The sequence below is a fragment of the Suncus etruscus genome, chromosome 1 (genome assembly GCF_024139225.1).
Source record: "Suncus etruscus isolate mSunEtr1 chromosome 1, mSunEtr1.pri.cur, whole genome shotgun sequence".
Taxonomy (NCBI): Eukaryota; Metazoa; Chordata; class Mammalia; order Eulipotyphla; family Soricidae; genus Suncus; species Suncus etruscus.
In genome coordinates this window covers 57,575,643-57,603,062 of record NC_064848.1, presented here as the reverse complement: position 1 = coordinate 57,603,062, position 27,420 = coordinate 57,575,643, and positions in this window count along the sequence as shown.

The window sequence follows — 27,420 nt, the reverse complement described above, 5'->3', positions numbered from 1 at the left end:
TTTTGTTTTGTTTTTTTTGGGCCACACTCATTTGACGCTCAGGGGTTACTCCTGGCTATGCGCTCAGAAATCGCTCCTGGCTTGGGAGACCATATGGGATGCTGGGGGATCGAACCGTGGTCCATCCTACGCCACTTGTAAGGCAGACACCTTACCTCTAGCGCCACCTTCCCAGCCCCAGAATTTAGTTTTATTGTTTAAAAAGAAATTAAAGTGATGCAGTGAAAGATTTGTAATGCACTTTGGTCACAATAAAAATAAAAATAAGGGCTCGGGTAGGTGGCGCTGGAGGTAAGGTGTCTGCCTTGCAAGCGCTAGCCAAGGAAGGACCGCGGTTCGATCCCCCGGCGTCCCATATGGTCCCCCCAAGCCAGGGGCGATTTCTGAGCACATAGCCAGGAGTAACCCCTGAGCATCAAACGGGTGTGGCCCAAAAACCAAAAAAAAAAAAAATAAATAAAAAAAAATAAAAATAAAAATAAATAAATTTAAGTAATCATTATTATATTTCAAACTTTAATTTTCTATATTAACTATTGGATATATTATATTACAATAAAAATATAAAAATTAAAAAATAAAATTAACTGATATATTTACTTTAAACCCATTTTAATGTCTAATAAGAAATGTTGTTATGGGGCGGAGTGATAGCACATTTATAGGGCATTTACCTTGTATGCTGCCAACCCTGGTTTGATTCACAAAATCTCACATGGTTCCCTGAGCTTATCAGGAGTAATTACTTTTTTTTATTGCCAAATCTTACCAGCCCATTACTTCTTTTTTGTTGTTGTTGACAATATTTTTATTTTTATAGATTTTTTTATTAATATCTTTATGAAACCACCTTGATTACAAATATGATTGTAGTAGGGTTTCAGTCATGTAAAGAACACCCCCCTTCACTAGTGCAACATTTCCATCACCGATGTCCCAAATCTCCCTCCTCCCCACCTTACCCCCACCTAAAATCTAGACAAGCTTTCTACTTTCCTCATTCATTCACATTGTTTTGATAGTTCTCAGTTTAGTTATTTCTCTAACTGCACTCTACCTTCTTTATGGTGAGCTTCATGTTGTGAGCTGGACCTTCCAGCCCTCCTCTGTTAGTCTCTGAGAATTATTACAAAAATGTCTTTTATTATTCTTAAAAAACTATAGATGAGAGAGACTATTCTGTGTCTATCTCTCTCCATCTGACTTATTTCACTCAGCATAATGGATTCCATGTGCATCCATGTATAGAAAAATTTCATGACTTCATCTCTCCTGATGGCTGCATAATATTCCATTGTGTATATGTACCACGTTTCTTTAGCCATTCATCCATTGAAGGACATCTTGGTTGTTTCCAGAGTCTGGCTATTGTAAATAGCACAGCAATGAATATAGGTGTGAGGAAGGGTTTTTTTTTTTTTGTGTTCCTAGGGTATATCCCTAGAAGAGGTAAGCTGGATCATATGGAAGCTCAAATTCCAGGTATTGGAGGAATCTCCATATCGCTTTCCATAAAAGTTGGACTAGACGACATTCCCATGAGCAGTGAATAAGAGTTCTTTTCTTTCCTCATCCCTGCCAGCACTGCTTATTGCCATTCTTTGTGATGTGCGCCAATTTCTGTGGCATGGGATGATATTTCATGATGTTTGGATTTCATCACCTGATAATTAGTGATGTGGAGCATTTTTTCATGTGTCTTTTGGTCATTTGTATTTCTTCTTAATCAAATTGTTCATTTCTTCTCCCCATTTTTTGATGGGATTAGATTATTTTTTCTTGTAAAGTTCTGTCAGTACCTTGTATATTTTGGATATTAGATCCTTATCTGATGGGTATTGGGTGAATAGTTTCTCCCACTCAGTGAGTGGCTCTTGTATCCTGGGCACTATTTCCTTTCAGGTGCAAAAGCTTCTCATCTTAATATATTTCCATCAGATTATGTCTGTTTCCACTTGTTTGGAGAGTGCTATTTCCTACTAAAAGATGTCTTTAATCTCAATGTCATGGAATATTTTACCTACATGTTATTCTGTATACCATATGGTTTTTGGTCTGATATCAAGGTCTTTAATCCATTTGAATTTTACCTTCATACATGGTTTTAGCTGGGGGTTAGCCGGGGTTCATTCTTTTGTAAGTGGCTAGCCAGTTTTGCCAACACCACTTGCAGAAGAGGCTTTCCTTGCTCCAATTAGAATTACTTGCTTCTTTATCAAAAATTAGATGATTGTATGTCTGGGGAACATGCTCTGAGTACTCAAGCCTATTCCACTGATCTGAGGGTTTGTATTCCAATACCATGCTGTTTTGATTACTATTGCTTTTCAATACTGTTTAAATTGGGAAAAGTAATGCCTCCTGTATTTCTTTTGCTGAGGAGTGTTTTAGCTATTCTAGGGTGTTTATTGTTACAAATAAATTTCAGAAATGTTTGATTCATTTCTTTGAAGAATATTATGAGTATTGTTAGAGGGATCACATTTAATCTGTACAACAGTTTCGGGAATATTGCCATTTTAATGATGTTAATCCTGCAGGCTATTTGTTTCCATTTCTGCATGTCCTCTTTTATTTCTTGGAGCAGGGTTTTATAGTGTTCTCTGTATAGGTCCTTCTCATCTTTAGTCAAGTTGACTTCAAGATATTTGAGTTTGTGTGGCACTAATGTGCGTGGTGTTGTTTTCTTAATGTCAATTTCTTTCCTATCATTATTGGTATATAAAAAGTTCATTGATTTTTGTGTGTTAATTATGTAGCCTGCAACCTTGCTATTTGAATTTGGTGTTTCTAGAAGCTTTTTGGTAGAGTCTTTAGGATTTTCTAAGTAGAATATCATGTCATCTGCAAACAGTGAGAGCTTGACTTCTTCCTGTCCTATCTGGATTCCTTTGATATTTTTTCTTGTCTAATCTCTATAGCAAGTACTTCCAGTACTATGTTGAATAGCAGTGGTAAGTGGTGAGTGAGGATAGCCCTGTCTGTACCAGAATTTAGAGGAAAGATTTTTAGTTTTTCTCCATTGAGGATAATATTTGCCATTGGTTTGTAGTAGATGGCCTTAACTATATTGAGAAATGTTGTAGTGTATTTCCATAAGATTGTTCTTTGCCTGTTGTCCCACCTGGAAGATCCAGGTGGGAGCAATTAAGTAGAAAATAAAGGGCTTGTTGGCAAGATGAGAAAGGCTTTTTGGCAGAGCTGATGGCTGGCTTGGAGGTTGTTTGGGAGCTGGCATCAGAACTGTTAAAGGACTCTCATTGCCAAACTTTTGTCCCCCGACGTTTATATCTGTCTGGATTATTTACTGCAGAGAATTATCATTTAGGTTTCCCCCAAAAGGGGGACGTAAGAATGGGGATTAATTTCTCATTTTGGGAGATATTTCTGGATTCACAAACAACCAACAAGGGGTTCAGCTTCCCCCAACAAAATGTTATTTTCATTCCCATCTTGATGGTAATCTCACAGCAGGGGCAGATTCCTTCCTCCTGACTTCACAGATAAAGGATTTGCCTTTCTGCCAGGGCTCTGCTGATTGAAGGTTTTCACTAGTCGACTCAGTCTTTCTTGGCTTTTCGGCCTCAGGAGTTATTTCTGAGCACAGAGACAGGAATAACCACTGATATTACCAAATAAACTAAATAACAAATGAAAAAAATTAAAATAGTTATAATGGCCAAATATCTGTAATAAATTCTAAATTGTAAGTTTGAATATATGTAAATAAAATATTTATCAATTGATAAGCATTTAGTGTAAATGTGATCTATATGTGAAGCTATGCATGGCTCAGATATTTAAATATAAAATTTTATTTATAATTACATTATTCAGGCAGTAGTCAATTATAAGGAATTTTATGTATCTAAATAAATGTAATAATTATTATAACTCTCAGAATTAAGACTAAGGAATCTTTAACCCTACTTTAATGTCTCTGTGAATTTCTTTTGAACTTATTCATGAAGAATAAGGCATATAAATATCAAGGGCTTAGTCAGACTCTGGAAACAACCAAGATGCCCTTGAACAGATGAGTGGCTAAAAAAATCGCGGTATATCTACACAATGGAATATACAGCTATCAGGAGAGATGAAGTCATGGAATTTTCCTATACATGGATGTACATGGAATCTATTATGCTGAGTAAAATAGACAAGATAGACACAGAATAGTCTCACTCACCTATGGTTTTTTTTAATAATAAAAATAAAGACATTATTGTAATAGTCCCAGAGACAGTAGAGTTAAGGGCCAGAAGGACTAGCTCACAATATGAAGCTCACCACAAAGAGTGATGAATGCTGTTAGGGAAATAGCTACACTAACAACTAGCATAACAATGTTAATAAATGAGAGAAGTAGAATGCCTGCCTCGAATAAGGCAGGGTGTGTGTGAGAGGGAGATCAGGGGTATTAGTGGTGGGAATGTTGCACTGGTAAAGGGGTTTTTGTGTGTATGACTAAAACCCAACTACAATGATGCTTGTAAGTATGGTGCTTAAAGATTTTATAAAAAAATAAAATAACTGAATATAAACGGTCATATTTCTCTATATTATTGTCTATTATCCAAGATAGATTAGTTAAGGTGAACTCAGAAATGTGTTGATATGTATACAATAATTAATATATTAACTTTTAAAGAATATCTATTGAATATAATTACATTTTTATTCAACTCAATTTCACAATATATAGAGTTTAATTATCGAAAGGCAGGTCTGGAATAATCTTTGTACTATTTTGAAAAGTTGAGAGATGCAGAGACTAGGTCTTCCAGTTAGTGTTATAGATTCAGTTTTGATTAATGAATTATATTGTGATACTTACTATTTGAAAACCTCTGAATAGCAATGGGACAGATGTTGTTGCCTGATTAGATACTGAGATATTTTAACCACCAGCTGTAGTTTTATAAACTTGCTCCTTTAATACTTCACTTTAAGTTTTCCATGTGCTGGGAGCATCTGGTCATTAATTTTAGGTTGTTATTTTATTTCATTTGTTCTTGGTATATCACATATATTATGATATTTATGATCACATTAGATATGGCATTAAATAATAAATAATTGCAATAACAACTTATGTTTTTATATATACTTCATTTTTTCAAAATATCTCTGGTACATAATAGTGATCAACAATATTTTACACTTAATGTAACATTTGTACTTAATCTGATTTATTCAAGATAATAATTCTCTTTGATGGAGTAAGTGACCATAATAAATTGATGTGCTTTCTCACATCTGTCATATTACTAATGAATGAAAAGGAATTGAAAAGTGTTTAATGAATTGGTCTAAAATTCTTAAAAATTGTGAAATATAAATCATCATTGATATTGGAGTCAGTATTGCTATGGTTGCATCAAAGATGATATTATGGGCATGTTGCATACACAGCTCTGTAAGCAATCGTTTGTTAGCAGCATCTTCCCAAACTCTTATTGATGATATTTTTTGTTTACTCTAAAATATATTTGATGATATAGATCCAAGAAGTAGTCTCTTTCAAAAATGCTACTGCATCTATTTCACTAAAATATATTTTTTTAATAATTTAATTTAGGGCTTTACTTAGCCATCAGCTAGGAGAACAGTTAGAGATGAATAACGTCTAGCCTTCATTTGTCAGTCACTTACACACATACACACTTCATAAAATTAAAGTTTTGAGTCTTTAGAAAGCACAAAATTATCATGGATTGAGTTAGGAATTATTTACATCATAAAGCAAGTAACCCAGAGATGATAAAGATATGAAACTTTACCTTAAAAATAATATTGACTGGGTCGGAGCAGTGGTGCAGCGGAGGGAAGTTTGCCTTGCAAGCAGCTGACATAGGATGGACCACAGTTCTATTCCCCAGCGTCCCATATGGTCTCCCAAGCCAGTGGCAATTTCTGAGCTCATATCCAGGAGTAACCCCTGAGTGTCACCAGGTGTGGTCCAAAAACAAACAAAATAAAATAATAATTATAATAATATGGGCTGAATAAGCTCATCAAATGACTTCTGTATTCATTGTTTCAAACTCTTTGTGTTCCCAATGTGTACCAGTCATTCTTCTGTAAGATTCTTTCTTGAATGGAATTTGATGGGAACAAAAATGAAAGAAAACAACAAAGTCACAATAAAAGATAATAAAGTAAGAAAAAAAGCATAAAATTTACATTTTAATTCCAATTGTATTTTAACTAGTGCATTAAAATAAAGTAATCAATATATTGAAAACGTGATGAGATTGTATTTAGCATGTCGCACACAATTATTTCAAAAATATTTCTGCTAAAGTGGGTTATAAAGAACTTTCATTAAAACTAAAATTTTCTTCTAGTCATTATTTTTGAATTCCTAATAAGAATGACTTTAAAATCAGTGTCAGAGCAACACTTAATTTATACATCATTTAAAATTTTTAATGAATCCATATATTTTATTGTATTACAAAGTGTTAAACATATACACTATTCACTTTAGTCTAAAATTTTATTTTTTAATTTAATTAATTTATTTATTGAGCCACACCTAGTGGAACTTCATGATTGTTCTGCGCTCAATGATCATACCTGGAAGTACTAGAAACATTATCTGGCATGCTGGAAATTGATGTGTGCAAGGCATATATTGATCTATCATTCTGTCTCTGCATTTTAATTTTCTAATATGTTTGGCATATTTATATTAATCCAAGTTAAGTGATAAATTCTACTGAAAAGAAAACATATTTGCTATAGCTAAATCCAAGTTATATCTTCATCAAAATCATGAATGTTAGATAGTGTCTAGGTGACAATTAGTCTAATTAGTCTTTGTTGATCTTTGAGTTATTAAACAGGTTAAGTTGGGGCTATTAACATAGCACACTGGTTAAGGCACTTGCCTTGCACAAGGCCAATCTGATTTTGATTTCCTGAACATCATATGGTTCCCAGTGCACCATCAGGAGTGACTCCTGTGTGCATTCAGGAATAATTCTTGAGCATCACTGGATGTAGTCTCAAAACAAAACAAACAAATAGCACTGCTAAATATCATCATATCAAATGACCACAAATCAGTCGTTAAAATTCATATCTTTACTTTAGCTACTTAAAATTATGTACAGAATTTTACAAGATTTTAGTGTCTATAGGAATAAGTAAAACAAAATATAATCATTTAAATCAAAATGCTATACTTAAGAATACTATTTTAGGGACCGGCGAGGTGGCACTAGAGGTAAGGTATCTGCTTTTCAAGTGCTAGCCAAGGAAGGACTGCGGTTCGATCCCCCGGCGTCCCATATAGTCCCCCCAAGCCAGGGGAAATTTCTGAGCACTTAGCCAGGAGTAACCCCTGAGCATCAAATGGGTGTGGCCCGAAAAATCAAAACAAAAAAGAATACTATTTTACTATCAGTAGAGATATGAATTTTACTTATACATTCTTGAAATATTTATTGAAACATATTTATTTATTCATCCATTATTTATTGATATTTATAGTAAATACCAAATTAATCACCAAAAGTATTATATTTAATTGGGTAAAATCACATTATGCTATTTAAAAAGATGAGAGATTGGGCCAGAGCGGTGGCATCAGAGGTAAAGCATCTGCCTTGCAAGGCTAACCTAGGAAGGACCACGGTTCTATCCCCTTGGGTCCCATATTTAAATAATGTTTAAATTTAAGTTTAAATAAAATAGAAAAAAATTTATTTTGCCCAGCTTCCTTCTCTCCCCTCTCCGCCTCTCCTCTCCCCTCCTCTCTCCTCTCTTTTCCTCTCCCCTTCCCTCCCTTCCCCTCAAGCAGGGAGCTATTTCTGAGCACATAGCCAGGAGTAACCCCTGAGCATCAAAGGGGGTGGCCCAAAATAAAACCTAAACCAAAAACAAAGCAAAAGTTGAAAGATTAATACAGATATTGATCATACATGTTTACCATTTTAGAACTCCAATGTTATGGCATATACAAGAAATATTACTAGACTGTGGAATAGAGGTAAATTAATAATCAATTGAATTTTGATATTTTTCACCTATAATACCAACTCTTATTGGGGTTCAGAAAATATTATGTTTTTAATATTTTTCTTTTTTGGGGAGGTTGCTTTCTTGGGCCACACTCGGTGATGCTCAGGGATTATTCCTGGCTGTACACTCAGAAATCGCTCTTCTCTTGGGGGACTATATGGGACACTGGGGGATAGAACCGGGTCCGTCCTAGGCTAGTGCACACAAGGCAGACACCTTACGGCTTGAACCACGGCTCCGGCTCCAATATTTTTTTATTAAACTATTTGATCTAAATATCTAGAAACAATCCAAGTGCCCCATAAGTAGATAAAGAAGATGTAGTATATAGAACATACATATATACATTTACTAGTTGTATACACATATGTAATTAAAAATCTAATGAACTAATAGAAAAGAAGAAATATTGTCCTTTTATACAATGTGAATGAAATGGATTGGTTCATGTTAAGTGTAATATATTAGAAGAAGCAAGAAAAATACTAGATGAGCTTAAACCTATATTAAGAAACAAAGAAAGGTTAGAGACAGTGTTTCATAAAACAACTACAATCTTTTTTAGACTTTGGCTACCATAGTCAGTTCAGATAATCTTGAGGTTACAATAAGGGGTGTGTATGTATAAAATGTCCAATGGACTCTGGTTGGATAAATTATAATTAAAAATAAATTTAAAAAATCTATTCACAGAATTTATTCCTTAGAGAGATTTTTTATATTATATATTCTTTTAGAAAGTGCCATTTCATTTGTCCTATTTATTTTATTAAGATAAAATAAAAGTCTACACTAAAACTATATTCTAATATTCAGTAATTAATATTATATGTATGATTGATTTCCTAATATATTTTGCAAAAACTCTTGAATAATTGTCCTTTATAGAAATGAATATAGGCAAATGCTTACATCTCTATTAATGGCTATTATATTTTATCAATATATTTTGGTGTTCAGTTTTGTGGATCATTTGTATAAACTGAACAGAAATAAGAAACAGTTCAATTTCAGATAACGAGTTCTTTAATCTGAAGTGCCTAATCTTATTCTTAAGGACTAAAATTACTGTTTTTTATTACATTTCCTGGAACTAAAGGTAATTTGCAAACACAATTTTAATAAGAGGTAATTTCAATCTCAGAATGTTGCAGCAAAGAAAACAAAAAAATACTTTTGACTGTGTATAAATCTCTAAAGGGATAACATCAGCCTGCAGGCATACAAGGGTCTAAGAAATCAAGCCTTTACTGCTGATGTTATTGCTCAATTACTAGTAAGCATTATTTCAAGTGAAATTCTTTTGATGATTTTTGCACTCAGTTCTTGAACTTGTTATACAAAAACTTCAACATTTGCTTTATGATTATTTTCGATGTATGTGCAAAACAGTTGCTCTTAACTTTCTTATCAGACTTACATACTCCTTTCTGAAACTTGAGAGGTCTAACTGGGAGCTATTTTTGAAGACAGTTCTTTCACCTGCTGTGTTACCAAGTATTTAGAACAGACTTTTTGAAGTTAACCGAGCTATCAGCTCTGGGAGATCTCTTTCAAACTGGCAATAGTAGACTTGCTGAGATTTGCTCAATATTTCTGTGGATGAACACTCACATAATAACTAGTATTATAGCATGTTTAGCTTATTTAATACAAGGTAACACTTGATGTTTTGTTATATCCACTGAAAGAGCCTACTATTTCATTTTGTATTCCGTAGAGCAAAGAAATTTTAAAAGCTTGATGTAGGTCAAGTTTCTCGAATAATTACATCAGGACAAAGAGATGGCACTACAGTGTGTGAGCTTGCCTTACATGTGGCCCATCTGGGTTCAATTCTGAACATCTCCAATGGTCTCTTCAGAACCACTAGTAGTAATTCCTTGGCACAGATCCAAGAGTAACCTCAGATCACATCAAAGCAAAACAAAACAGAACAAAAACTCAAACTGTTTGGATTCAGTATCTGATTTGGCCTCATTTCCCTTTTTATATATGTCATTCGAATATATAAAATATATTTTGAATAAGTTAAATACAGCTCAAAATTTATTTTGAAACATATGAGATACAATTTAATAGCTTAGTTTCAGATGTCATATCATAAAGGTGTTTATAACAATAAAATGTTATAGCACCTCTGTAGTTAACTGTGTTCATGTCCCTTCTAAATAGTCACTGCTAGTGTAGGGTTTTCTCTTTGGAATTATTAGAAATACCCCTGAGAAAAGCTCATAAGTATATATATCACAGTTCATCAGGAAAAAATATCTAGTTAGATAAGGGTGTACTAATACTGATTTGCCTTGACATTTTATGTTAATCATTCTCTTGGGAGAGAACAGTAGAATCATTTCAATAAATATTAATCTGATATCATGATACGAGAGTAACCTATCTGGGATGCTCTGAAGAAAATAGCCAAAAGTTAAAGTTTCAAATATTTTGTTAAAAGTTAAAAGGTCGGGGGCTGGTAAGGTGGCATTAGAGGTAAGGTGTCTGCCTTGCAAGTGCTAGCCAAGGAAGGATTGCGGTTCAATCCCCTGGCATCCCATATGTTCCCCCCCAAGCCAGAGGTGATTTCTGAGTGCATTGCCAGGAGTAACCCCTTAGCATCAAACGGGTTTTGAACTATCTTAATAATGAGAATGTACGAGGGAAATAGAAAGCCTGTCTAGAGTACAGGCAGGGGTTGGGTGGGGAGGAGGGAGACTTGGGACATTGGTGATGGGGATGTTGCACTGGTGATGGGTGGTGTTCTTTACATGACTGAAACCCAAACACAATCATGTATGTAATCAAGGTGTTTAAATAAAAAAATAAATAAAAAACAATTGTTTATTCTTATAATAAAAATGTAAATTTATGGAAAAAAAAAGGAAGGATGTGCTTTATCACAATGGATGGATGACCCAATATTCCAGAAATTATCTTAGGTAAGTAACAGTTGAAAAAATCAAGGGCATTAAGTATAGATGATGAAGTCATAGATAATTGATAATTTCTGGCAATTATCTATTATCATAGATAATTTTTATCAAAGCAAATTGTTTTTTGGTAAATTTTATTGCTTTTATTCTTGCTTATCTACATCGTTTCTAGTTTACATGTTCTCTCCAATGGGAACAGCAGAAAATTCTAGCTGCATTAAATGAACACTGAAGGAATACTTCGTTCTGAACTTTTCATTACAAGTTAGCATCTCTATTTCAGATGTCGAATTGGAGGGTTTGTTGATGTCTTGAGATTGTCAAATTTTCTGTGCCCGGGGCCGGGTGGTGGCGCTAAAGGTAAGGTGCCTGCCTTGCCTGTGCTAGCCTTGGACGGACCGCGGTTCGATCCCCCGGTGTCCCATATGGTCCCCCAAGCCAGGAGCAACTTCTGATCACATAGCCAGGAGTAACCTCTGAGTGTTACCGGGTGTGGCCCAAAAACCAAAAAAAAAAAAAAAAATTTCTGTGCCTAGTGCTTGTATTTTCATGTGAAATGGTGGGTCAATAAAAATATAAAAGGGTTAATTTTCTGGCAATTATATTTTTTCACACAAAATGTTTAAGGCAACCTGTCTGTTGATTTAGTTAGCACTGATAGTACATTTTCTTTCCACATATGTTTTTCTAACTGCTTGCAATTTTATATTTATCTTTAAAAGCTGTTATGTAAAATCTAGACAAAGTGATGTCAAGTAATCTATGTATATGCATCAAATGCATATATAGCTATATGTAAATGTATATATATATTTCAAAGATTTAGTAACAGTATGCTGCCTCAGCAAACTGTTTTTATATTTTTATGAGCAGCTGTTCTTACCATACATCTTCACACATATCTCTAAAGCCTTAAGCAGTGAGTTCAAGGTTGCTAAATTCAAAACCTTAGAAACCATAAATGAAAGATAATTTTAATTTAAGTTTGCTGGTGGGAGCAAGCCATAATATTTATAAAACAGGTAGCAACTCAATGTAAAGAATGTCTGTCCAAAAAGCACTTTTGTAGCTACAATTTTCCCCTTATTTTTCCCGTTTTCTCTGTGGACACAGTCTTAGTCTCAGGTCTCCTTAACTTTTTAGGATCCAGACTACAAATATTAAAGACCTTTTACTCTTGTTAGATATAAAGTAAGCTGTTTTTTAAATAAGTTTTGATAATAATTTTATGTAGGAAAGTTGTTTCTAAAAATAAAAATTAACCTTTGAGAAAAATTTTTAAAAATTAAGAAAAGAAACCAATATAGAGGTATATCTTCTAACATGACTTCGGGGTGCAAGTGGTTATCCTGCCAGGGTCTGTTATGGACATAGAGGATATGTCAAGTAGTCCTTGCAAAGGGAAGCATTTAAGAAATTTACATCTCACATTATGAATGTAAGGAAAACTTCTCCAGTTTCCTTCAAACCACAACTTTGAAATTGTATAGGTTTTGGTTTAGAAGGTTCTGATGTATCCATTCTGCAGGATTATTATGAAAACACAGAAGCAGAAAGTCAATATTACCTGGAACAGCCAAGTTGATGTAGATGTGAAAAGTGATCTGCTTCCTTGCTGCAGCAGCTGCTAAAGTAAAAGGTGGGCAATGAGAAGTTTTTGGACGCAAAAGTGACCAATACTTTAATATTGTTGGCTTAGTAGAAAATTCAAATTTCTCTTCAGTTAAACTTTAAAATATTATTTTAAACTAGGGCTATCTACAGATTCATTAAAAATTACATAGCTAATATGAAATGCATTGACACTTAAAATAATATTCAGTAGTATTAAATGTGCCATGAATTTACATAGATATCCCAGGGCTTATCCTGAGTCATAAATCTTAATACATGTGTGAAATTTTTGTTCTATTTGATGGTTTAACATATATAATATTAATATGCCATAGGCCCTTATTTATGCTATTTTCACTTAGAGCTCCCTTGGAAAATACTGAATTCCACAGAAAGAAAAAAAAACACTACTCTGGCTAACTAATTTTTTAAAATAATATCTTTATTTAAGCACCGTGATTACAAAAATGTTCATAAGTTGTGTTTCAGTTATAAAAAATAAACACCCTCTTCACCAGTGCAATTTCTCATCACCAAAGGATTATTCATTGTAGTGAAGTAGTCAAAATATATAACTGAGTCTCCCAATCATGTGTCTTCTATATTTCTCAGTCTTTCAGAGAGAGACACTACCAATCTAATTGCATGGGATAATGGACATTTTGATGTATTTTATCTATAAAATAGCCCCAAAACTTAACAAAATAAACAGTTCTCAGGGTTGGAATGGTGGTATAGAGCAGTAAGGCTTTGGTCTTGCCGGTGCAAACAGAGGACAAATCGTGATTCGATACCCGAGCGTTCCATATGGTCCCCCAAGCCAGGGGCGATTTCTAAGCCACATACTCAGGAATAATCCCTGAGCATCACCGGGTGTGCCCCAAAACACAAACAAACAAACAAAAGAAAAGAACAGTTCTCAAGTCTTTGTAAAAGATTTTTTAAAAATATAAGGTTTGATGGGTCCTGAGAGCTAGTTCAGCAGGTAGGGCATATAACAAGCAAGTGATCTACCTGAGTTTGATTACTGGTTTTTCATATTGTCCTCTGAGTACTGCCAAGTGTGATTCCTGAGTGCAGTCTGTAGTAATTCCTAGCTTGATGTGGAAAAAAAACAACACAACAAGAATAAAAATATAATATGTGAGACATAGGACTTTCCATAGGGGAGTGATTGAGTTTTAAACAAAACCTCAATCTCAGTGATTTGGAATATTTATGACAGTCCACATGATGGGAACTTCTAAAACATAATATGAGAAGTAACATTTTTATTTTCATGGTGTGGTTTAAATGAGAATCTCTTTTCTACTTTTTGAAATCAGAATTTCATCAATTTGTCCGATTTTGCAGAGCTGATACTACTTCCAAATAAGTTAATTTAATTGATAGTGTTCTGTTGGATATTCTGACCTTAACTAGCTCTGTAATAAGTATTGGTGATTCTTTTCATGTCTGTCAAATGACTTATTCCCTTATTTGTATTTTCATATCATCTTTTTTATCAGAATCAATATTTGCCTTACATTGTATCTTCAAATAGCTTATCTTCCATTATAGAACAGTTTCTATTTTTCCTAGCCTCATGCAGTGTGAAATGCTGCAGCAAAATTTTATAATTTATCAATATATCATTTTTCAGGATATACTCAGAATGTAAGTGATTTTAGTATTAATTTCAGACATATTGTAAATCTATGAGATATACATTAAGATTTTAATTTATTGTACATGTTTGTTATATATTTTTGATGTTTTCAAATATTTTATTTTATTTTTAATTAGACACTTTAATTATAGTCTTATAATTCCTATAAATTTTAAAATTTTTTCTTTGGGGCCTAAACTAGGACTAGAGGTAAAGGATTTACCTCATATCTGCTGAAACTGATTCAAATCCTTTACATGTGTGTGGCCTCTAGAGTGTCATTAGAACTGATTTTGGATCACAGTGTAAAAAAAAAAAAAACTCTGAACATTGTGAAGAATAACCTAAATTCCCATCTCACCTACCATAGAAAATGGCATTTTTGAGCATATAGAATTATGACATAATAGTATGTATACATTTATTGTTATTATATAATTAGCTACATTTTGATTTTAGATAATATAATTTTGAAACAAAAACTTTTAACCATCAACTTTCCAAGAAAAGTTTATAACACCTAAATTTTATTTATATTTGCCTTTAAAAACACACTATTTAGAAGGTTAAAAATGTCACATATATTGTCATATTCCAGAAAAAAATGACATTTACAGAAGCTCAAATTTCACTGATAAAAACACATCCATCTTAAAGACATGGATTATATTTCTGTGGTTCTTCAAAATATATATTGATTCAAATTTATACTACTTCTCAAGAAAATATATTGCAATAATATTATCATTTGTTCAGTTATAAAGCACAGATAACCAATGGAAATCAGATATTACTTTGATACTGACAGTACAGAGAGAAAAAAAAAACCTGCCATATTCCGCAGTGGAAAATTAGGAAAAAAGACTCCATATTCATATCAGTTTAAGTATATGAAAATTATTCTAAAATATTTGGTAGGTTATCACCATGTCATCAAATATATATCAGTCCTTTTCTTCATGACTAATGTAATTATTTAATTATCCCACAAAACTCCTCTGAATTCAATTGTAAATTTGTAACAATATAAATTTGTATACTTAAATATATTTAAATATATGCATATATAAAGACTTAAATTTCACTGCATTTTTCTGGTCAGAAAAATAGTTATAAAATTTATAAATGAGCCACAAACCATATAAATAATTTTTATTTATCTTCATTTTCCAATTTTAGCTCAATATCTCTGGTGTCTATTAACTACCTCCACAAGTTTTGATCAAGAATGGGTGTTGGACCTTACAAATGCTTTCTCTGCATTTATTGATATAATCATGTGATTTCTATTTTTCTTGTTGTTGATGCTGTGTATTATGTTGATAGATTTACGAATTTTAAACCATCCTTGCATTCCTAGGATGAAACCTACTTGATCATAGTGGATGATCTCAATGAGACATTGAATCCTATTTGCCAGGATTTTGTTGAGGATCTTTGCATCTGCATTCATCAATGATATTGGTCTGTAATCTTCTTTTTTCGTAGCATCTCTGTCTGGTTTAGATATCAGGGTGATGTTGGCTTCATAAAAGCTATTTGGAAGTGTTCCCGTTTTTTTTTTATTTCATGAAAGAGTCTTGCCAGGATTGGTAGTAGTTCCTCTTGGAAAGTTTGAAAGAATTCATTAGTGAATCCATCTGAACCTGGGCTTTTGTTTTGGGGCAGATATTTGATTACCGTTTTAATATCATCAATAGTGATGGGTGTGTTTAGATATGCTACATCCTCTTCACTCACCATGGAAGATTATGAGTCCAAGAATTTATCCATTTCTTCTAGGTTCTCATTTTTAGTGCATAGAGTTTCTCAAAGTAGTTCTAATTACCCTTTGAATCTCTGTCATATCAGTAGTGATCTCTCCTTTTTCATTCCTAATGCGAGTTATCATGTTTCTTTCTCTCTCTCTTTCTTTGTTAGTTTTGCCAGTGGCTATCAATTTTATTTTTTCTAAGAACCAACTTCTGCTTTCGTTGATGTTTCAAATTGTTTTTTGGTTTCCACTTCGTTGATTTCTGCTCTCAGCATTGTCATTTCCTTCGTCTCCCCATTTTTTTGGGTCCTTTTGTTGAGCAATTTCTAATTCTATGAGCTGCATCATTAAGCTATTCAAATAGGCCCCTTCTTCTTGAAGTGTGTTTGCAAAGCTATAAATTTTCCTCTCAGTACTGCTTATGTTGTGTCCCATAATTTCTGATAGTTTGTGTCATTATTATCATTTGTTTCCAGAAAATTTTTGATTTTCTCTTTGATTTCACCTCAGACCCATTGGTTATTCAGTATGAGGCTGTTTCACTTTCAGGTGTTAAAGTTTTTCTTCTGTGTCCTTTTGGAATTCACATATAATTTTAGAGCCTTGTGGTCAGCGAAGGTAGCCTGCTAAATTTCTATTCTATTGATATTATGGAGGTATGTTTTTGCCAGCATGTAATCTATCCTGGAGAATGTCCCATCCTACTACTTTTTAATTGATGTTTAACTTTCTTTATCAGAAGAAATTTATATGTTAGTTATACTTAGAATAATTATTCATGCTATTATAATTACCATAGCTAGAGTTGTAAAACTCATATTTTATAATCATACAACAGGGATAGATACTAAAGAAATATTTAAAAAATAATATTACCTAGCACTCATTAAAATCATTTGATTTCATCACTTCTTTTGTACAAGATGTTTTAACTGTAAATTAAATGAAAATGTAATGTAAACAAAGCAAATCCCATAGTCTAATTAAATGCGTTTATAAAGGCACTAAATGGGCCTCAAGATCCATTAGGAAAATAGTTGTGAAAAGATTGTTATCTTTAAAGAGGTCACTAAGTTTTAAAGACTACTATTACAAATCTCAACAACAAAATTGAAGCATGTTCTGGCTCTGAAATAAAGCATCTGGGTTCAAAGTCCACAACATTAATTTATAGTAATGACAAGTATGGATAAAAATTGTGTTATACTGCTATGGATACTAACATTAACAATGTTGAGAAAGAAATAATAAAATAAAATTATTTTACTTAGTAAACAGTTTAATACATATATGTTTTAAAAATTAATAATTTGGATAGTTACTTTTGCTAATATGATTTTGTTATAATTAAAACTAAAAGGGCTAATAGCATTTAATTAAATCATTTTCTTCTTAATGCATCTTTGTTTCTAATGCTTCTCACAAAGCTGATTTTATTGTCTGAATTTCAACCTCATCAGCCTCCTTGGTTTTCGGAGAGAACTAATGATTTCTTGATTAACAGAGTTGCAATTAAACATCCCACTTTAATAGAATTTAAAATCTTGACTTTATTATGGAATTGACTTTAACCATCATAGCAGCACCATTTTTAATTGATAACTCAAAACTGCATATTAATTCACATATTTTGTTTGTTCAGGGTCACAACTAGCAGTGCTCAGTGATTACCTCTGGCTCTATGTTCAGGCAAACTTCAGGCATGGCTCAAGGGACCACTAGTGGTGCTGGAAATGGAATGTTAAGTTAGACTTATGCAAGACAAACATATTCATTAAGCTCTGTATTATCACTTCATCCCCTAATTCATATATTTCTATTTGTACTTCAATATTTCTGCATTATATATATAATATATATATATACATACACACACAAACACACATATTCTTCCTAGTTTTTCTTCCTGCATTTTTTCCTTTTCTCCTTCAGTCTTCCTCCCTTTATTTCTTCTTTTTCTTCCTTCCTTTCCTCCTTCTCTTTATTCTTCATTCTTTTTCTCCCTCCTTCCTTTTTTTCTTCCTTTCTGCCTTCCTTCCTTCCTGCCTGCCTGCAATCTACTTCATGCCCTATGGGGAGCCTAAAGAATGTAACTAATAAACCAGTATAGACTGTTCCCTGTGACAGTCATGTGTACCAAATAAGCAAGTTTATTTTTTTCCAGTATAACATGCTTGCTTCTGTCTTCAACAAGCTAAATTTAAACAATTTTTTAAATTAAGTTTCTGATGGATTCTTCTAAGACACAGTTCTTTCTTATTTATTTAACAATGTTTTTATTGTTTGCATATTAATTCCTTCTGCTGACTTTATGGATGCAAGTTCTAATAAAGAGCTTCAAACCAGGCTTTAGAAGGAGCCTTTTTTTAATAGCATTATCACTTCAGTGAGGTTTACTTGCATGCATATGTGTTTAACAGTCCTGAAAATTTTAGGTATTTAACATTCTGCTAATCTTTATGAACTATTAATGGAAGATATCCATAATGTGAATAGTGATTAATGAAGCACACATAGATTTAGTTTTTATATCACTGACATATGTACTTGATGGAATCAATATTTTTGACATTCCCTTCTAAAATGCCTAATTCTTCTCTATTTCTCCACAAAGGTTTCATGTACATGTTCAGACATATTGAATGATGCAAGTTTGCAAATATAAAATAATCACACTATCTTCCTGTTTTAAGAATATATAAATATGTGAAATGGGGCTTTTCAAAAAAGGCCAGTTCTAGAAACTCAGTAAATGGGGTACTAGAGAAGTTCTATAGCCACAAAGGGCTGTATGGTGTGGAATCTTTTATTTTGTTCCCTTTCCATTAAGTTTGGATGTATTCAACAGTAAGCAGGAAATAACAGTGAAAATGAAACAGTAATGAAGCAGAAAATATCTGCCACAAGTATTGTTTAGAAGATAATACTGACATTTGTACTATAACAAACCATGGATCTATGCTAGTTACATTTCAATAACTTTCAGGACACTCTGACAGACTTTGAAGAATAAAACTTTTATTCTGAAAGTCGTATTAGGCATATTAGATAAATTCTGTGCTTATCATTTAATTATGACAGAATGTAAGTTTTTTGGGGGAGGCCATAACTATGAGTTTCTGTGAAGGACAGTAGGAAAAGCCTGAATATAGGGCATTGCTAAAAGGAAGTACATAATATGTGCCCTTTCTTTCCAATAAATACTATTCATCCTAAGTTTTGTTTCCTTTTCAAACAGTATACTCCTACTATCTCCAAACTATTCAGTGTTCATTGGATTTGAAAGAAATATTCCTGACTCAAATTAAACCATTTTTCTCATGTAATTGTCATTATTAAAAAAATAAACTGTAGCTAATATATTTCTGGCTATGGGGTCTAAAAGATTAAATTTACTAAAGAAAAGAATGATTAAAAATAAGAACATGGGAAAAGTTAGGCAACATATAAAATTATTGATTCAGAAAAATTTCTTACCCATGGCTGTCTCCATTCCTGATTTAATTTACCATTAAATATTTAGATTTCTGAAGCCAGGAGAGATAGCACAGCAGCAGAGCATTTGCCTTGCATGCAGTTGATCCTGGAAGGATAGTGGTTTGAATTCCGGCATCCCATTTGGTCCCCAGGCCTGCCAGGAGCTGTTTATGAGCACAGAGCCAGGAGTAAAACCTGAGTGTTGCTGGTATGACACCCCACAAAAAAAAAAAGATTTCCTTATAAAATGTGACTTTCTACTTTCTTTCTTTTTTTTTTTTTTTTGTTTTTGGGTCACACCCAGCAGTGCTCAGGGGTTACTCCTGGCTGTCTGCTCAGAAATAGCTCCTGGCAGGCACAGGGGACCATATGGGACACCGGGATTCGAACAACCACCTTTGGTCCTGGATCTGCTGCTTTCAAGACAAACACCGCTGTGCTATCTCTCCGGGCCCGACTTTCTACTTTCAATTTCATATTTTGATCACTCATTTCAATATCTTAAAATTTACATTTAAATGATAGAGTACTTTTTACAGAATAGTTTAGTAGAATGCTTTTAAAAACTACAGCCTGTGATATCAATAAATTCACCTGATCAGAAAACCATCATGTAATAAGACTTGTAAACAATTTATTCTCATTTATGGTGGTTATTCTAAATATTCAGTAAGATATGATACCTCTTATGATAGAATTTTTTTTGGAATTAATTTACTAGTAGTAATATTCCTATATATTTTATTTAAATTAGGAAATCTCTGAATGTTTTAGAAAATATAGAGATATTCTGGTGTATAGTTCTGACAATAATGTTTTCTTATACACATTATTTCAGCACCATATCCATCACCAGTCTACTTCTCTCTCTTCCAGAAGGATCCCAGTGCTCCTTCCACCCTCAACACCACCAATTTTGCATTGTAAATCAATATTCCCATATTATTGCTTCTGGACCTTTGTTGATACTTTTGCTGTGGGACTTAAGTCCCACATATGAGAAAGATCATTCCCTGTCTATTTCTCTTTTTTTGGTTTGTTTTTCTTTTTCTTTCTTTTGTTTTCTTTTGTTTTGGAAGCACATCCAGTGGCACTCAGGGGTTACTCTTGGCTCCTGACAGGATCTGGGAGAACATACGAGATAATGAGGATCGAACCCAGGCCGGCTGCAACCAAGGCCCCTACTTCTGACTAATTTCATTTAACCTGATAGTATCTAGTTTCAAAGATGTTGCTGTAAATTGCATTGTTTTTATTCTTTTTTGAGCTGCATAGTATTACATTGCTTTATATACCATGGATCTATCATCCCAAATTTAGTTAAATTTTATTTTATTTTATTTATTTATTTTTTGCTTTTTGGGTCACACCTGGTGATGCTCAGGGTTACTCCTGGTTATGCACTCAGAAATGGCTCCTGGCTTGGGGGACCATATGGGACCCTGGAGGATTGAACTGTGGTCCATCATAGTCTAGCAAGGTAAGGCAGAAAGAAGTCTTACCGCTGTGCCAGCACTCCTGCTCCCAGACCTTATTTTTTTTTTTTTTGTTGTTGGGGAGAGGGAAAACCCAATTGTAATAGAGATTACTTATGACTCTGCTCTGAGATCTTGTCTAGAAGTGCTCATGAAATCATATCTGATGTCAAAAATAGATGTTCTGTTGGCCATGTGTAATCTCTTTACTCACTGCACTATCTCTTCAAATAAATACAAATTTTAATTTTAAAATTATATTCTGCAAACAATTTTTAATACTGCCCTGTTCACTAACTTTCATAGTATCCTATTTGACTTTCACATATTGGTTTTAGTATCTGAAATGATATTTTATTCAAATGTCAATGTATAAAACTAAAAAATAGTGTATATTGTTTATAAAATTGTCTTTTTATTAAAGATTGTTCTTAAGGGCTTAAACAGGTTCTTATGAATAAGGATATTTGATAAATGTACTTTACTAACTTGATGACAAATTGTTTTCCTAGCAGAATAATAGAGGCATGATAAATGAAAAACATAAAGTTTGAAGTCTGATGTCCATTGGAGTTTATTAAAAATTCTATATTTTAAATTAAAATTTAATTGATCTTCAATTGGCTTGCAATAATATATAAATTTTCAGAATACAAGTTTACCCTTTCTCATTTCTGAGCCTCATTTAATCTACCAACAAGTCAAATAACTACATCCCTGTTTTAATTTATATTTTAGCTTTCACATGTTTTTGCTGATATTGTACATTAATACTTATTATTTGTTTACTACAGATGTTTTAAGTATTTCTATAGTATGCCATTGATTAAAATTCACTTTTATGTCACTGTTATTTTATAGATGTTTTTTTCTTTCTTTCATTAGCTTATTCCCAAGTCTTTCATTCATTTTGGCAGTTTTGTTGTTAGATATAGTTGTTTACAAGACAAAAACTTCGTTTAGTTAACTAGTATTTTTTGCAAATGTAATATTTATTTTTTAAATTATTTAATAATGATTTATTTACTTAAGCACCGTGATTACATAAAATTTTCATTCACTTTGCCTATTACTTTCTTTTTTAAAAATTGCTTTATTTAAGCACCATGTTTACAAATTTGTTCATTATTGGGTTTCAGTCATGTAATGCACACTATCTTCCATCAGTGCACCCTTCCCTTTACCAAGGTGTCCCATTTCCCACTCCCAGAATCCACTCCCACCTAGCTCTAGAGAAGGCAATATCCTTCTCTTTCTCTCTGACTCTCTGTCTCTCTCTGTATCACTCTCTGTCTGTCTGTCTGTCTGTCTGTCTGTCTGTCTGTCTGTCTGTCTCCCCATTTTGACACTGTGGTTTGCACTACTGTTAATGGAGGGGTGCCTTGTTAGTTTCTACACTTTCAGCACCGAATTCTTTTCCAGAGTGACAGTTTCAACTATTATTGTCCTAGTAGACCTCCTATACTCTATATGTGACACTCCCTATATGTGACTTATTACTCTAAGCTTTCTACCAGGGGATGGACATTGTGACCTTTGTCTCTTTTCTCTGGGTAATATTACCTTACTATCTCTCATTCTATTAATATCCCACAAATAAGTGAGAACATTCTTTATCTATTTCATCCCCTCTGTCTCATTTCACTCAGCATAATAGCCTTCATGACCATCCATGTATAACCAAATTTCATGTATTCCTTTTTCCTAATGGCTGCATAGTATTTCCACTATATAAATATAACACAATTTCTTTAGTCACTTATCTGTTGTCAGACATCTGGATTGTTTAAATTCTGGCTATTGTAAATAGTGCTATATTAAACATAAGAATGAAGATTGCATCTTTGTACTGTGATTTTGTGTTTCTGGATTATATCCCTATGAGTAGTATTGGTGGAAATATAGTAAACTCAATTTCTATTTCCATATTATTTTCCAGATAGGCTGGACCAGTCAGAATTCATATTAGCATTGAATGAGAGTGCCTTTCTCCCATCTTCCATGACCAGCACTGGTTGTTCATATTCCTTGTGATGTGTGTATTCTCTGTGGTGTGGTATCATATCTCCTTGTTTTGATTTGCAAGTCACTAATCATTAGTGATGTGGAGCAATTTTTTATGTTCATTTTGACCATCTGTTTATTTCTTCTCCCCATTTTAATCAGGTTACATGTCCTTTTCTTATAAGGTTCATTCAGTTACTTGTATAGTTTAGATATTAACTGCTTATCTGATAGGAATTGGATGAATAGTTTTTCTCATTACATGGGTAGCCTTGTTATCCTTCTCATTCTTTCTTTTGAATGGCAGAAAATTCTCAGATTAATGTAGTTCCATTTGTTTATCTTTGCATACACTTGTTTGGCCAGTGGTGTTTCAATGCTTTAAGCTTCAATGACATAATGTTTTCTGCCTGTGCTTTCCTTAATATACTTGTGGTTTCCTGTCTGATATAAAGGTCTTTAATCAATTTTTATTTTGACTTTGTGAATGTTGTTAATGGGAGGCCTGAGTTCATGTTTTTGCATGTCACTGACCAGTTTTACCCGCACCACTTGTTGAGGAGGCTTCCTTTGTTCTACTTTGTATTTCTTGTTCCATTATCCAAATTAATTGTTCATAAATATGTGAATCTATATCTAGATATTCAAGTATATCGATTGATCTAGGGATCTGTCTTTATTTCAATACCATGCTGTTTTAATAGCTACTGCTTTTATTGCACAGTTTAAAGATGAGGAAAGTAATGCCTCCCATATTCTTTTTGCAGAGAATCTATTTCTTTAGTTCTTTGTGGACGTTATTTCTCCATATAAATTATAGTAGTGTCTAATCCACTTCTTTGTAAAATGTCATAGGAATTTTTATAGGTATTGCATTAAATCTGTACAATGATTTAGGAAGTATTGACATTTTAATTATGTTAAACTTCCCAGTCTCTGAACAGAGTATTTATTTCCATTTCCTTATATCCATTTTTCTTTCTTGAAGCAGCATTTTATAGTTTTCTTTATTTAGCTCTTTCATCTCTTTAGTTAAGTTGACCCTGAGGTACTTGGTTTTCTGAGACAAAATTGTGAATGGGATTTATTTTTTTATTTATTTTATTTTATTTATTTTTTTATATTTTCTATTATTTTAAGTGGGAAATAATTTTATATTTTGAATTTTATATTTAGGTATATATTCATGTGCGTTGCTATTTTTATAACATTTACTAGCTTCCTAATTTATATTTTTAATAATATTTTTATTTAATCACCATCATTACAAACATGTTTGTAGTTGGGTTTCAGTCATTATAAAAATCACCCCTGTCAACAGAGTAAGCTTACTACCATCAGTGCTCCTTATCTTCCTCTTCCCTCATCCCCTGCCTTTATTTGAGTCAGGAATTCTATTCTCTCACTCACTACCATTGCCATGATAGTTGTTAGTGTAGTTATTTCTCTAACTTCACTCACCACTCTTTGTGATAAGCTTCATATCGCGGTCTGATCCTTCCAGCCTCATCTCTATTGTCTCTGGGTATTATAAACATATTGTCTTTTATTTTTCTTAAATCCCACAGATGAGTGAGACTATTCTCTGTTTACTATCTCTCTCTGACTTATTTCTCTCAGTATAATAGTTTCCATATTCATCTATGTATAGGAAAATTTTATGACTTTCATTTTTCTAATGGCTGCATAGTATTCCATTGTGTATATATACCCCAGTTTCTTTAGCCATTCATCTATTTTTGGGAATCTGGGTTGTTTTCAGATTCTGGCTATTATAAATATGCTGCACTGAATAAAGATGTGCAGAAGGCATTGTGTGTGTGTGTGTGTGTGTGTGTGTGTGTGTGTGTGTGTGTGTATTCCTAGGGTATATCCCTGGGAGTGGTATAGATGGGTCATATGAGAGCTCAATTTCCAGTTTTTTTGAGGAAACTCCATATTGTTTTTCAAAAAGCTGGACTAAATGGCATTCCCACCAGCAGTGAATAATAATTCCTTCCTCCCCTTATCTCCATCAGCCTTTATTGTTCTTATTCTTTGTGATGTGTGCCACTCTCTGTGGTGTGAGATGGTACCTCATTGGTACTATTGTTTTGATTGCATTTCCCTGATGATTAGTGATGTGTAGCATTTTTTCATATGCCTTTTGACCATTTGTATTTCTTCTTTGAGCAAGTTTATGTTTATTTCTTCTCCCCATTTTTGATGGGTTTAGATGTTTTTTCTTGTTAAGTTCTGTCAGTACCTTGTATATCTCAGATATTAGCCCTTTATCTAATGGGTATTGGGTGAATAGTTTCTCCCATTCTGTGGGTGGCCTTTGATCCTAGTCACTACTTCCTCCAAGATATTAGAAGCTTCTCAATTTAATATAGTCCCATTTGTTTCCCATTTGTTTATCTCTGCATCCACTTGTTTGGACAGTGGTTTTCCTCCTAGAAGATGCCTTTAGTCCCAATGTCATGAAGTGTTTTACTTACATGTTCTTTTATATACCTATGGTTCTGGGTCTGATAACAAGGTTTATAATCCATTTGGGTTTGTCCTTTGTGCCTGGTGTTACATGGAGACATACAATCAATTAATCTTTGATAAAGGGGCAGGAGATGCATAATGGAGCAAGGAAAGCTTCTTCAGTAACTGCTCAGCTACATGCAAAACTGATTGATTTTTTAAATTTTTTCTTCCCTTAAATATTTTTATATAGAAAAACCATAGATTTTGTGTATTAACTTTGTAGCCTGATACATTACTATTGTCTTAGAAACTTTGTGTAGAGTATTTAGAATTTTTTAAATATAGTATCACATTATCTATAAACAAGAAAAGCTTTACTTCTTTCCTCTGTGCGTGTGCTCATTATTCTTTCTTGCCTAATTGCTTGAAAAACATTTCTAGGACTATACTGAATACAAGAGCCAAGACAATTTTGAGGTAAGTTCCTTTGATTCACATGTTATTGAGATATTGTAAAAATAATGGTTGCTGGACTGTAAGAAGATATCCAACTATTAACTCAAAACAAAGGCTTTTCCTCATCTTCCTCTTTCCCATAACCCTCTTACTTTAATATGTAAATCGCCACCTGACTACCACTTTACCTTGTCTAGCCTGGTTGAATTTTGTACTTGTTTTAATAAAGAGAGAGCAGTTATAGTCTTGGGGCACACAAAGATAACCATGGAGTGTGGATAGACCACAAAACATTACTGACTCTAGGAATCTTTCCTGACTGGCTTTGTTTATTGATTCTTCACCGCTACCCTGATTCTTCAGACCCATCTACTTGGGGGGATAAATACGGTGTCTGGGTGATTTCACAAACCATGGGGATTAATTTTACACTGAACTTTGTCAAATGCTTTCTTATAGTCTATTAATCTGATAATATTTTTTCATTTTTCTTTTATTGATATGGTATATTATATTGATTCATTTTCATATATCATACCATTTTTTCATCCGTAGAATAAATCCTACTTGATCATGGAGTATAAACTTCTTGATGAGTTGTTGGATTCTGTTTGCTACTATTTTGTTGAGGATATTTGCATTTATGTTCATCAAGAATATGTGCCTTGAAGCCAGCGAGGTGGCGCTAGAGGTAAGGTGTCTGCCTTGCAAGCGCTAGCCAAGGAAGGACCTCGGTTCCATCCCTCAGCATCCCATATAGTTCCCCCCAAGCCAGGGACGATTTCTGAGCGCTTAGCCAGGAGTGACTCCTGAGCATCAAACGGGTGTGGCCGAAAAACCAAAAAAAAAAAATTAAAATAAAAAAAAAGAATATGTGGCAACATTTCTCTTTTTATTGGTGTCTGTTTGCTTTTGGTATCTGGGTAATGTTATCTTTATTGGTGCTACTTAGGAGCGTTTCTGTTTTTTTAATTTCTAGGAAGAAATTTTTTGTTTTTCAGGCCACACCCTTTGATGCTCAGGGGTTACTCCTGGCTAAATGCTCAGAAATTGCCCCTGGCTTGGGGGGACCATATGGGACGCTGGGGGATCGAACTGTGGTCCTTCCTTGGCTAGCGCTGCAAAGGCAGACACCTTACCTCTAATGCCACCTCGCTGGCCCAAGTTTCTTGGAAGAAATTTAAAAGGATTGACAGTAGATCCTCTTTAAAGTTTTAAAAGAATTCACTAGTGAGTAAAAGTCCATCTGAACCTGGGCTTTTGTATTTGGGAAGCCTTTTAATTAGCCTTCCAATTTTCTAAATAGTAACAGGTCTGATTAGGTATTTCAGATCATCTTGGTTAAACTTTGGAAACTTGTAGATATCCAAAAATTTATTCATTTCTTTCATATTCTTTTGTTTTGTGGCATAGGCATTTTCAAAGTTGTCTTTGATTACCCTTTGAATTTTGTAGAGTCTGTAGTTACCTTCTTTTTATTTCTGATTCTGCTTATGAAGTTTCTGTCTCTCCTGTTCTTATGAATCTTGATAATGTTTTGTCAATCTTGTTGCTTTTTTTTTTCGTTCTGCAGCC